Source organism: Dermacentor silvarum, chromosome 4, assembly GCF_013339745.2.
Source record: "Dermacentor silvarum isolate Dsil-2018 chromosome 4, BIME_Dsil_1.4, whole genome shotgun sequence".
NCBI classification, from domain to species: domain Eukaryota; kingdom Metazoa; phylum Arthropoda; class Arachnida; order Ixodida; family Ixodidae; genus Dermacentor; species Dermacentor silvarum.
This window is the reverse complement of record NC_051157.2, coordinates 190,184,614-190,197,925: the sequence shown is the minus strand read 5'-3', so window position 1 is coordinate 190,197,925 and position 13,312 is coordinate 190,184,614.

The following is a 13,312-nucleotide window of genomic DNA, read 5'->3' as shown; positions in this document are numbered from 1 at the left end:
CAAGAGCGCACATGCAGTAACCGAATGACTTCTCCACGAGACGGTAAACGAGGCAAACACGCCACAAAGCGCTGACGAGTAAGAGCAGTCTCACGGCAGGCGCCACTTGGTGAAGGCATTTGAAGTTTAGATGTTACACGCACCACCACTACCCCCAAAATCAATGCAAACCGAGTTTACTTACTTCGCTGAAAGTATCACAGAAAAACGCAATTTAACAGTTAATTACCGGACTGCAAGCATGCAATCAAATCAACAAAGATTCGCATGCAGCCTACAAGAGCATTTGAGGGGCAAATTCGCGCGTAAAATTTCGCGCTATGCAAGCTTGCTGTGCAAAACGTGCTCCATACACTTCCATCCGCGCTAAACACACAAATACAGTTGCAGAACCTCAAGCAGCTAGACCTGGCGAGACCTTAAAGCATATGCTTACATTGACACTAGGAAAACGCTGTTTTCACAATTACTTAACTCTTCGAGCAGCAACAATCCATCTTTTTCGTCGTTCTTGCTCCCCACGGGCGGTCAGGAAATCGGTACAATTTCCTGCCAGGCTGGCCTTCGTGGCTGTAGCAGTTTTTTTACGCAGCAGTACCGGCACTTGTTCCTCTTCTGTACGCTTCAGTCGATGGATTAGAATTAGTCGAGCTGAAGGATGACCTTGTCAACGCCAGAAAAGACCGAACAGCACCATCGACGCCGCGCCTACGAATACCCCCACGCGCTTTGGCCGTCGTGTTGGCGGCTCCGCGACAGATGGTGCAGCAATCGCAGCAAACTTCACTAAGCGGAGCCTATACCCACTGCAACCCGTGAGTGACCTCGCTTGCGTGACTTCTACATGCAACGAGGCAAGCCTATTTATTACTTATTATATAGAGCGGACTTCCCTCTGCAAGTGTACTTTATTGCCTGCAGCAATAAACGTTGCTGAGTTGACTCGCGTGTTGCCTTATTCGCCCGAACCCTAAGTAGCTACGATTGCACGCACTACGGGTTAGGGAATACCCCCATATTTGGTGCTATCAACGTGGTTTGAATTCGGCAACACGGCGAGTCTTTCTGTTTTTTTAGAGCTGGGACTACTGAAGTTACAGCAAACAATGGAAACAGGCTTGTCTGACTTTCCACATTTGTTCATGTTGTCGGATGTAACGGCACAAAATCAGAGACCTAGTGCTAACGCGGCAGCAGCTTCCAAACAAGCCGGTAGCTATAATTTTGATTGTTTCACGTGGAACAGTCAGGATCGCAGAAATGCCACGTTGGCAGGGTTTAGGCCTGAAAGTAGGCGTAACATGCCAAGCGCCTCGCCGCCTTGCCCCGCGGACACAGAGGCACATATGCCTCTAAATAGTTCGACGCAAGCTGCGGATGTGTCCGAACCTCCGGTCGTCGGTAGTATTCCGTCAAGTGAAATAATGCTGCAGAATGCACTGCAAGTCATGCAGAGCTTAGCTGGCGCCCTGCAGAACACAATGCAGGCCTCGCCGCAGAGCAAGCGACCACGAATTAAGGTAGACATGCCTACCTATAGAGGGTACCACGATCGCACTAGTACAAACGAGTACCTCGACCATCTGCAGTATTATCAGCAAGAAACAGGGCTTTCAGAAGCCGAGCTTCTCGCGCGCGTGGTCCCTGCTTCACTGACTGAGCAGGCGGCTTCGTTGGTTCTGACTGGCCGGACACAGAATACGCACGGTAGAAGAGTTCCGCGCGAACTTCCGCGAGGAATTTCTTTCGGCCAACTACAAGTGGCGTTTGAGGAGATGTTGGAGTTTCGTACCCAGCATCCGGACGAGTCCCTGCTGGAGTAGGTTCGAGCAATGGACGAACTTTATCGTCTCGCAAGCCCTGTCGCCACCGACAGCGAGAAAGTCGAGCGCGTCACACGGCAAGCGCACCCGATTTTCGCGGCCTACTTCAGGGGATGTAGGTTCAGAGACCTAGACGAGCTCGCCGCTGAAGCAAAGCGCATCCAAGGGGACATCCTCACGGCACGAGCATACCGTCCACCTCCACACGCAGCGCTCTTCCCGGTCTGTCAGTGCCTGTTATTTTATGTCGAGACTTTCTTGCCAAGTCGGGTATTTTGATAGACATCGGCAGCGGAGGTTACCGAGAGAACGGAACGGGTGCTTTGAAGCGTTTCGCAAAAGCGCCCGTGCCAGCGGAGACACGCCAGTCTCCGGGCGCGGTGCGAGCGAGCCACACCCAGCCACAGCCGAGCGAGCGAACAGTAATTGGTGAAGGCAATAAAAGCAACGGAGAGACGGTGGCACAACATTGTGCCACAGTGTTGCAAGGGGCAGCGCACCCACTTTTGTCAGAGGTCAACAGCCTGCAGGAGAGAGAAAGGGCACGACTGTCATCGCTGTTGTATGAATATGACGCAATTTTCACGGACCGTCCGGGCCACACTACACTAGTCAGGCACAGGATAGACACGGGTGACGCTGCACTGTGGAAATGTAATCCTCGGCCGATATACTCGTCCGATATACTAAAGCACTTGACAGTGCCTTAGACAAACTCGACACGGGCGTTGTAGAAAGGTCGAACAGCTCATGGGACTTCCCGGTAGTTCTAGTGCCGAAGAAGAACGATACTTATCGCCTTTGTGTAGACTTCCGCAGGCTGAATGAAGTTATGAAGAAGGATGCGTACCCTCTACTCTCCATTTCCTGTCTGGTATCTAACCTAGCCAGGCGAAGTACTTTACAACGCTAAATGCTAGTCGTGGATATTTTCAGGTCGAAATGGACAAGCGTGACAAAGAGGAAACGGCTTTCACTTGTCACCGTGGGCTCTTTCAATTCAAAAGAATGTATTTTGGCTTAGTCGGAGCTCCTGCTACTTATCAGAGGTTGATGGACCGAGTTCTAGGAGATGCGAAGTGGCAACATGCTCTCGCATATCTCGACGACATAGTGGTTTATTCAAAAACATTCAACGAGCACTTGCGCCACTTGAGAGACGTCCTAGACAGGCCGAGGTCCGCGGGTATCATGCTGAACCAGAGTAAAGCTCAGATAGCTGCGACCAGAATAATGTTGTTGGGTTTCACGCTGGACAACGGGTGCATTCTGCTGAGTGACGAGAATCTCCAGGCTATACTGAGGTACCCATCGCCGAAAGATAATGGCGAACTGAGACGCTTTCTGGAATTGGTGAACTTTTATCGCCAATTCATTCCAGACTGCGTGGCAGTGCAAGTGCCTTTAACGAAGCTCTTGAGGAAAGACGAGCGTTCGACTTTGGGTCAAGAGCAGGAGGCGGCACTGCGCGGCCTCACAAAGGTGCTTGCTGGCACGGCAGAGTTGCAGCTGCCCAACTTGAATAGGGAGTTTGTGATTCAAACAGACGCAAGCGACCTGGGTCGAGGTGCAATTTTGCTGCAGGAGGGTTTGAGGGTGATATGGTTTGAGGGTGATATGAGGTCATGAAGTTGTGGTGAGTAGCACATGATCGAAGTAGATCGTCAACCACATGAGAGAGGAAGCAGCGACCGCGATCTGTGACCAGGTGACGTGGAGCACCATGGTGGAGGATGACGTCATACAGTAGGAAGTCGGCTACGTCTGTGGCGCAGCTGGTTGGCAACGCTCGAGTAATTGCATATCGAGTGGTATACTCCGTAGCGACTGCAATCCATTTGTTGCCTTTCGTGGAAATTGGAAAGGGACCGAGCAAGTCCAGGCTCACTCGATAAAACGGCTCGGTTGGAACGTCAATTGGCTAAAGTAGACCAGCAGGTGGGGTCGCAAGTTTCTTGCGACGCTGACACAGGTCACAAGATTTTACGTAGCGGCGAATGGACCGATAAAGGCCTTTCCAGAAAAAACGTCTTTCCAGAAAAAACGTTAGGCGTCTCGAGAACTTATGCGATCATAAGTTCTCGAGACGCCTAAGTGCCCGGAAGTGGGGGCGTCATGAAACTGAACGAGGACGTCTCTGCGCAGATGATGCGGGACAACGAGCAGGAGTTCTGCGCCGTCAGGGTGCATGTTGCGGCGGTAAAGAACGTTATCCTGAAGCAAGAACATGTTAAGTGAAGGGTCGATGGTGCCGGATTGCAGACGGTCAATAATAGAGAGCAACAATGTATCTCTACGTTGTTCGTCGGCCACATGGATGAAGTCTGTTATCGCCAAGACATAGGTGTCGGGGTCTGTTTCAGTGGAGTCGGGTGGTTCAACGGGATGGCGGGAGAGGCAGTCGGCGTCGTTGTGTAACTTGCCAGATTTGTACACTACCGAGAACGTGTACTCCTGTAACCGTAATGCCCAACGGCCGAGCCATCCTGTGGGGTCTTTAAGTGTCGAGAGCCAGCAGAGCGCATGATGGTCTGTTATGACCACGAACGGCCGTCCATATAGGTATGGACGGAATTTCGCGACAGCCCAGACGAGAGCTAGGCACTCCCGCTCAGTAATGGTGTAATTCTTCACCGACGGTGACAGAAGACTAGCATACGCGATCACACGGTTGACTTCGTTCTGTGTTTGGGCAAGGAGAGCACCAATGCCATGGCCGCTTGCGTCGGTGCGAAGTTCTGTTCTAGCAGCCGGGTCAAAATGAGCCAGCACAGGTGGTGAAGTGAGGGCAGAAATCAACGACGCAAAGGCAGTCGCTTGTTCCACGCCCCAAGAAAAGGCCGCATCCTTTTTGAGTAGGTCCATGAGGGGTCGAGCAATGTCCGCAAAGTTGAGAACAAAGCGGCGAAAGTAGGAGCAGAGCCCAAGAAAACTGCGTACTTCTTGCGTGGACCGTGGAACCGGGAAGTCGCGGACGGCACGGACCTTGTCAGGGTCCGGTTGCACGCCAGTAGCGTCGACTAGGTGTCCAAGTAATTTGATCTGGCGGCGCCCAAAGGTACACTTAGATGAATTGAGCTGGAGGCCAGAAGGCCGAAATATGTCGAGAATGGCCGACAGACGAGGGAGGTGGCTGTCAAAGCTGGGCGAGAAAACGATTACGTCATCCAGATAACAAAGACAGGTTGACCATTTCAGACCACGTAGAAGAGTGTCCATCATGCGTTCAAAAGTTGCAGGAGCATTACACAACCCAAAAGGCATAACCTTAAATTGGTAGAGGCCGTCGGGTGTGATGAAAGCGGTCTTCTCGCGGTCGCGCTCATCGACGGCAATTTGCCAGTATCCCGAGCGGAGGTCTAGCGACGAGAAATATTTGGCACCATGGAGGCAGTCAAGTGCATCATCAATTCGTGGAAGAGGATACACATCCTTCTTCGTTAGCCGATTGAGATGGAGATAATCGACGCAAAACTGCCAGCTGTTGTCCTTTTTCACAAGCACTACAGGGGATGCCCAGGGGCTAGAAGAAGGCTCTATCACATCTTTATCAAGCATTTTATCAACCTCCTTTTGGATGACTTGGCGCTCAGAGTGAGACACTCGGTAAGGATGCTTGTTAAGGGGGCTGGCGTCTCCAGTGTCGATGCAGTGGGCCACGACTTGTGTACGGCCTAATGGAGTGTTCTCAACATCAAATACGTCAAGGTACGAAAATAGGACACCACGGAGTGCTTCACTTTGGTACGGTAAGAGGTCGGGGGATATCATTTTGTCCAAAAGTGCCTGGGTTGGCGCCGGTATGACAGGTTGGGTCATGGGCTCAGCGTCAGAAGTGAATGCAGAAACAGTACATTCTTCCAGAGGTGACAGTTCGGCTAGTGAAATTCCTTGAGGAAGAACATGGGTCGAAGTAGAAAAGTTGAGGACTGGAAGCAGCGTTCTATTGTTGGCAACAACCACTATGGTATGAGGAAGCGCGATGTTGCGCGAGAGGATCAGGTCTGTGAGGGGAGCGACCACATATTCACCATCAGGTGAATATGTGGTGACATAACGGTGACATAAGGACGTAGGTAGCAGCCTGCGCGGGTAGTCGTAGAAACTCCATGGAACGTAGGCGAGTGTTACTTGATGCGGCGTAATCAGGACACAATGGCAGTTCGAGCCGCAAAATGCCAGTAGAACAATCGATGAGGGCAGAGTGGGTGCTCAAGAAGTCAATACCGAGAATGACATCATGTGGGCAAGCGTCTAGAACAGCGAAAAGAACTGAAGTGTGGTGACCGGCAATAGTAACGCGGGCAGTGCACATACCAAGAACCGGTGTTCGGGTGCCGTCAGCTACTCGCAGACGGCAGGTGTCAGCACTTTGCGTAGGCGGCGTCGGAGCGTAGAACTCAGAACAGATATGTGGGCGCCAGTATCAATGAGATCAGTAACGGGCACACCGTCGACGAGAACACCGAGCAAATTGCGTCTGGAAGTAGGGTTCAATAGAGGTTTTGCGGTCCTTGTCGTCAGTGCACCTCCCGGAGCTGCACTGGCTAGTTTCCCGGGTGGTGGCCAGAGGAAGCCGGAGAAGGAGAGCGACGGCATTGAGGGGAGCGCGACTGGCGAATTTGAGGGGACGGCGATCGGCTGGACCAGTGTCCTTGTGCGGCAACATCGCCGTAGGTCGATTCAGAGCGCGAAGAGACGGTGAGGATCACGGGCCGGAAATTGGTCGTTGAGAAGAGATGTGCTATAGTACTGGCCACGATCTTGGCAGCGGTCACCAGGGAAGCTTGGTCGGTAATTCCGACGATTGCGGCAGTGGCGTGAAATGTGGCCGACGCGAGAGCAAGAAAAACAGATTGGGCGATCGTCAGGTGTCCTCCACTCAGATGGGTTTCGGTAGCAGGGTGTGAACCGGGGAGCAGAAGCGGCAGCAGCAACAATTGGGGCGGCGTGGTGTTCAGTGGGAGGACCGGAAGGGCACATGGGCGGAGGAGCATAACTGGTGGCTTGTGGAACTAGGACGCCCATATTTGCAACCTCTTGACGGACGATGGCCTGAATGAGGGATATTGTCACCAAATGGTCGTGACCAGGTGCCTGATAAGCGGCTGGAGCCATGGCTTCGAGCTCCTGGTGAACAATCCTGGCCAAGTGGTTAGGCGTCGAAAACGGAGGGGGCGTCATGGGATCTTCGCACGAGGAGGTCGCAGCTGTGTTCGGGAGTCTGTTAAAGCGCTGAGTAATCCGTCTGCTTTTTGCTTGTTCAAACCGCGTGCATTCTGTGATGATGGAGTCAACCGTGGTGCAGTGCTTACACAGGAGTATGTTGAAGGCATCGTCAGCTATGCCTTTCAACACGTGGCCAACCTTGTCCGCCTCTGGCATGTCTTTGTCAATTGTGCGGCACAAAGCTAGCACGTATTGGATGTATGCGACGTACGTTTCCGTGGACGTCTGAGCTCTGGCCGCCAGCTCGTGCCGGGCTGTAATTTGTCGAGCGGCCGATCGACCAAACAATGCGCGCATCTTCTTGCAGACGTCCCAACTCGTCAGTTCTTCGTGCGTGTTATACCACACGCGAGCCATGCCCCGTAGGTAAAAAAATGACGTTGGCGAGCATTAGGGTCTCATCCCACCTGTGGTGCTTGCAGACGCGCTCGTACAGTAAGAGCCAATCGTCGACGTCATTGTTGTCCGTTCTGCAAAACGTGCCGGGGTCGAGGGGTTGCGAAAGGACCACGGTTGCCGGAGCCGCGGGCGCGGGCTGCGATGACTGCGTACTGTCCTCAGCTATGGAGGCAGGAGAAACATGGCGTCCGCTCCGAAGATCCAGGGCCGAGTGGAATAGAACCCGCAACCTCCACCAAAAAGATGTTACGGGGAGTATTTAATTACCAGTAAACGGCTAGCGCTTGTCTAGTCAAGACTGCACAGAGCGCACAGGTTCCAGCAGGTTTCAGTCTGACAGAAGAGCCTCTGACCCAGCCCCACTACAACGTCTTTGTCTTTGCCATGGCTCGTGACAATATGTTCTGAAATTTCTTTTTTTATAGCAATGCTGGTCAAGTTACCTGGATGGAAGCAGTGCTGTGTGAGACTTGCACTTGCCAAGCATGTGTAGCAAAGATAAAAATGTGCTTGATTCCTCAATTTCTTTAGTAGTGATCAGTCGTGAAATAAGGTCGAATTTGTTTTCACTGCCATTCGTACACATTTGCAACTGCTTGAAAGCCAGCATTGGAAATCAATTGCTCAAGACCTGGAGAAACGGCTTGGAATTTTGCACCAAACAGTTACTACACTGGAGCGGAAGAATGCTTCTCTTGAGAGAAAGCTTGACGAAGCTTGCTCCCAGATGCTTACACTTAATGTAATTGAACTGTCACCCAAAGCATGTATGTACTATACAGGTCTCCCCAGCTATGACGCTTTTCATTCATTGAATATTTGGAGCCATGTGCAAATAGCATGTCATACTGGGGCTGGACAAAGAAAAATGACAGTGAAACACATGGTCAGCCTAAAGAAAGTGGCCTTACGACTGAATTTTTCCTGGTTCTTCTGCACCTCAGGATCAGTATGCCCAGAAAAGAAATAGCACGTAACTGCATGATGTCGGAAAGCCAAGTGAGCCGGACATTTGCTACTTGGATTAATTTCCTTGAGCGTGAGCTTGCAGCCATCACTTCGATTCCACCGCGAGATGAAATTAGGCCCCATCATCCAAGATCCTTCTGCTTCTTTGAAAACACCAGGCTGATTTTGGATGTGACAGAAGTCAGGATCCAGTGTCCATCGTCACTAGGTGCACAGCGCGAGACCTGTTCCCCATATAAGCACTACGAAGTACTTGTTCGCTGCACCCCTGACGGCTATATAGAGTTAGTGTCTCGTCTCTGGGGCAAATCTGTATCCGACAAGACAATCCTTGGATGTAGTAACCTTCTAGATTCTTTGGAAGTAGGGGATGCCATTATGGTCGATAAAGGCTTCACTTTCCCCTATTTACCTGCTGGAGTGACAGTGTACAGACCCCCATTCCGAGAACGCCATGAAACACAAATGCCGCGCAGGATGTGGAACAAACACGTTGTATTGCCGCTGCAAGAGTGCATGTTGAAAGAGCAATATCCCGCTTCAAAACTTTCCCCACCTTTTGGATAGACCATTTCCCATCTGTATGCTCGATATAGCGGAGCAAGTATTTAAAGTGTGCTGTTATCTGAGCAATTTCCAAAACTTGCTAATTAAGTGTGATGACAAAATCAACTGAGCAATTTCTTTGACTAGGTGTAAGAGAAAGCTTTGGCTCGGAACCAGCTGTAGTGGCTAAGTGTATACGTAGGGTTGTTCGCTTTCGGGTTTTATATATTTTTTAATTTGGGGGGTAAAAATCTGGGGCTGGTGATAATCAGAAGAAATGTTTTTTTTTTGTGTGGAACCGTTACAAAATTTGGCTCTTTTCGGTTTAAGCTTACAAATGTACTAATACATTACATTAATTTTTTTCCCTTGATTTTTTTTTGTATTGGAGGGTATCACGAGCTCCTTAACATTAACGCGTTAAAACTAGGTATCTGTTTCAAGGTGGTAATCGAGGGGACATCAGAGTTTTCTACCAAATACTCCAAGGTTCCTTATTTGTTTGGAAATTAATAAGTAATAATGACAGTAAAGAACATTGATAACTACAATGAAATAAAACATTTTATTCTCGATAAGCTGGTCATTGATTTTTTACACATCCTTGTTAGCATACATTGTCATCGGCATGCGCAACAAGTTGGTCTCCCTCCGAGACCTGTCCAATCTTTGAACGTACCTCAGCTCAAAGGAAGTTCTCTCGACATCACAGCTTCTATTAGCTAGGCAGAAGAATATCAATCAGTTACTAACTCGGAGTTAGGCGCGCTCATTGGGTGGTCGGCTGAGTGCTGCACGCAGCTTGTGAAATGAACTATAGGTTACTGGAGTTCACTTAAGCCAACAAAATCTAACTTCGTTGTTACTCGAGAAAGCAGGTGTTACTCGAGAAAAACAACGCTGTGTATATGGTGTTGCGCTGCAAGGCACAATGTCACGGGATCAAATCCCAGCTGCAGTGGCCACATTTCAATGGGGGTGAAATGCAAAAAACGCTCGTGTACTATGCATTTGGTGCACATTAAAGAACACCAACTGGTCAAAAGTTTATCCAAGTCCCCCACCACAAACAAGCATGCCTGATGATCACATGTAACCCCCCCCCCCCGATTCTACATTATTTTTTTGGCTGGAGATGACATCTGATACTGCCTATGTAAATGCTTGTAGAACACAGACATGCTTTCATGAAAAAGCCGTTGAAATGATTGCGCATTCGAAGAAAAGTGTAGCGCCTACAGGAAGCAGAATTTTGATTTCGGGCCCGATTTATTTTAACTCAAAGTTCACCAACAATGCAATGCTTTCAACTGAAAGTGGAAACAGAATGTTACTGCTAGGAAGCGATTTATTCATGCCACCACAGCACGTGAGCGCAAAAAGTGGGAAGCAAAGCGGCTCAGCGAGAAGCTGAGGGACATGTTCACAACATCCCTCGACGAGCTTGTGCAAGACCTACCTGAAATACAGAAGGTCGCCATTCGGACAGCAGTCGTGCAACAGGCAGCAAAATCACCCTGCGGTCATAGATACACGTCTGACTGGATCATGGTGTGCTTGCTTTTGCGGCTGACAAGTCCGAAGTGCTACAGAACGCTATCGGACATGAAGGTCCTTCCCCTCCCTAGTGCAAGTTGCCTTGTGCAGCTATTGAAGGGGCGGCCGTGCGAGTACGGCTTGAACAAATTTGCCCTTGAAGGCATCAAGGTACATATGACTGGAAAGAGATCATCATACGTACGGAACCATAATAATTGACGAGGTCAAGCTCAGGGAAACAACGGAATTCAACAGTTTCCTGCAAGTTTGACGGTTTCGTCAACTATGGTGACATCGCCACAGCAGACACCAACAAATTAGCAGACCGTGCTCTGGTCATCATGTTTAACCCCATGTTTGAGTCATGGGTTCAGCCTATTGCAAGTTAGGCAATAAAAGGTGCCGCACCAGGATGGGTGTTGTTTTGAACACGGTGCTGGAGTTGAACGAGCATGGCGTTAAAGTGGTAGCAGTGATCAGTAATGGCGGAGGAAACAATAAGTCAATGTGGACACACCTTGGCATCAGTGGCAAACTCGCTGGTGCCCAGTGCAAGATTGCTCACCCATGCATTGATGGAGCATTTCTCCATTTTATGTGTGATGTACCGCATATTATCAAGCGTGTCAGAAATCGCATGATGAAGCACAAGTACGGGCAGGTAAGTGTGCCCATGCTCTAATCAAACCATTGTGTTATTACTTGGAATACCTGATCTTGCTTACAAGCTTTCCCATTATCGCATTAATGTGGGCCATCTGCATTGCAGATTGGGGAGCACCAAGCGAACTACCAGCCTTATGAGCGACTGTTTGAAGCAGAAAAGAAGGCCCACATTTAAGTCGTGCCGAAACTGACAGAGTACCTTGTGAAGCCAGAGGCTTCAAACCATCAATTTGCGGTAGGATATTTGTGGCGCTCATTTTGCCACTATAACCTCCTCTAGAGGCCATTACTCTTTTAGGGACTGGTGTTGGCGTTTTGATGTTACGAATTACATGTGCACTGTTGTACAAAATAAATACTGTACATGAGCACATTACATGTGCATTCATTCCCATGGGACAAGCTAAGCCTCATTGTGCAGGACTGTGTGTATTTGCAGTTGTTTGAAATGCTAAAAAATGCTAAAATTCTATTTCGGCTTTTCAGCCGGAGTGTTGCTATAGAACTTGGGGTTTACCGGCAGCTAAAGGTCCCTGGCTTCACAGACAGCACTGGAACGGAGGAGTTTACATTGCTCATAAATTACCTTTTTGACATACTAAATGCGAAGGTTCCTCCGGCTGGGATAAAGCAAGGATCCCCCAAGATTCAGGTAAGCATACCAAAGTATATATCCAAAACACAGGAAACAAATGTGCGAGCCTTGCAGCGGTAAAGCGGAGACCGGTGTTTTGAAGAACGACTGAGGCTTGGCAGTGTTATTGTTTGTTATGGCCGTTTCTTGTATTGCAGTTTTTGAAGGATTTTCTGGAGATGATGAATCGGACGGAATAAAACAAGAATGTAAAGCTCTTTGCATCTGCTCAAACTGTCGAGTCCATCCATGTCACAGTGTCCATGGTCATTGGAGACACGGCAACTTGCCACATTTTTAATCTCGGAGGAAATGGTAGAGCGCACTCCGGTATTTAATGAAGAGGGTAGGTGGTGCACCAATATTGCCATCAGTCATTCATCTCTGGCTGTGCGGCCCAGTGGTTTAGTCGTCCAGCCTAGTTTATTTAGGTGCCAAGATGAGTGGCTGCAACTCGGACAGTCAAATCTGTGCCTCCCCGATCCCAAAGTATGTACAAAAGCTCAAACTTAGTGGGAGAAAGAGGAACACTGTCGAGGCTGCATCTCGAAGAGCGCGAAAGGTAGCAATTTTGCTTTTTGCAAAGCATGTGATGTTCATTTAGCTGCCGGGAAACGTGAACTATAAGACACATGGCGATTAAAAAACATTCATTCAATGCAAAAAAACTCGGTCAGCAAACCCTTTTGAGTATGCCCTCTACCAGCCAAGTGACACAAGAAGGCAAAAGTGTCAATGAAGGTGAAATCAGATTGGCTGTTTTTCTTAATGAGCATAATTAGCCATTCACTGTCATGGAGCACATGCTGAAGCTCTTGGCAGAGGTACGCCCAGATTCAAATACTGCTAAAATGGCATGTGGTCGGACAAATGCTACGGCCATTGTGAACAATGTCACCGGTTGTGAAAGTAAGGAGGTGCTTGGTAATCTTCTCAGGAACAGCAAGTTTTCATTGACTCTTGAGGAGGCAACAGACAGCAGCTACTGCTGCAAGCATCTCTGCTTCCTGATGCGAGTGTTTGACGGCAAGCGTGTCATGGCTGCATTCTTTGACCTAATCCTGCACAGGCTATGTAATGACCACATCATCAAAGCCTTTTTTTTACACATGTGTGAATACATACACATATATACCATGTTTTTTTTTTGCAGCTTGGTGCGACGGTTTCTTTCTTTTTTTTCTTTTTTTATTGTGTTGCTTTTGTTCTCCTATTACTGTTCGCTTTTATTGCTTTATTGCTTTTCTCGCATTGCTTTTTCTCGTACAGGTGTACGACAAACACTGCTGATTTGCCACTGTTGCCACTGCCTGTAGGGCCCCAGGCCTTGTCAAGTGAGCAGCTTTTTGTCTGGGGTCCATTTTTCCTTGAGGAAAATAAAAACTGTTTCTGATTCTGACAAATGGCAGGTGCCGTACAAGGAGATTATGGTAGGGTTTGCAGCTGATGGCACCAATGCTACGATGGGAACGAGGAACGCGCTCATGACATCTGTGAAGACATCCCT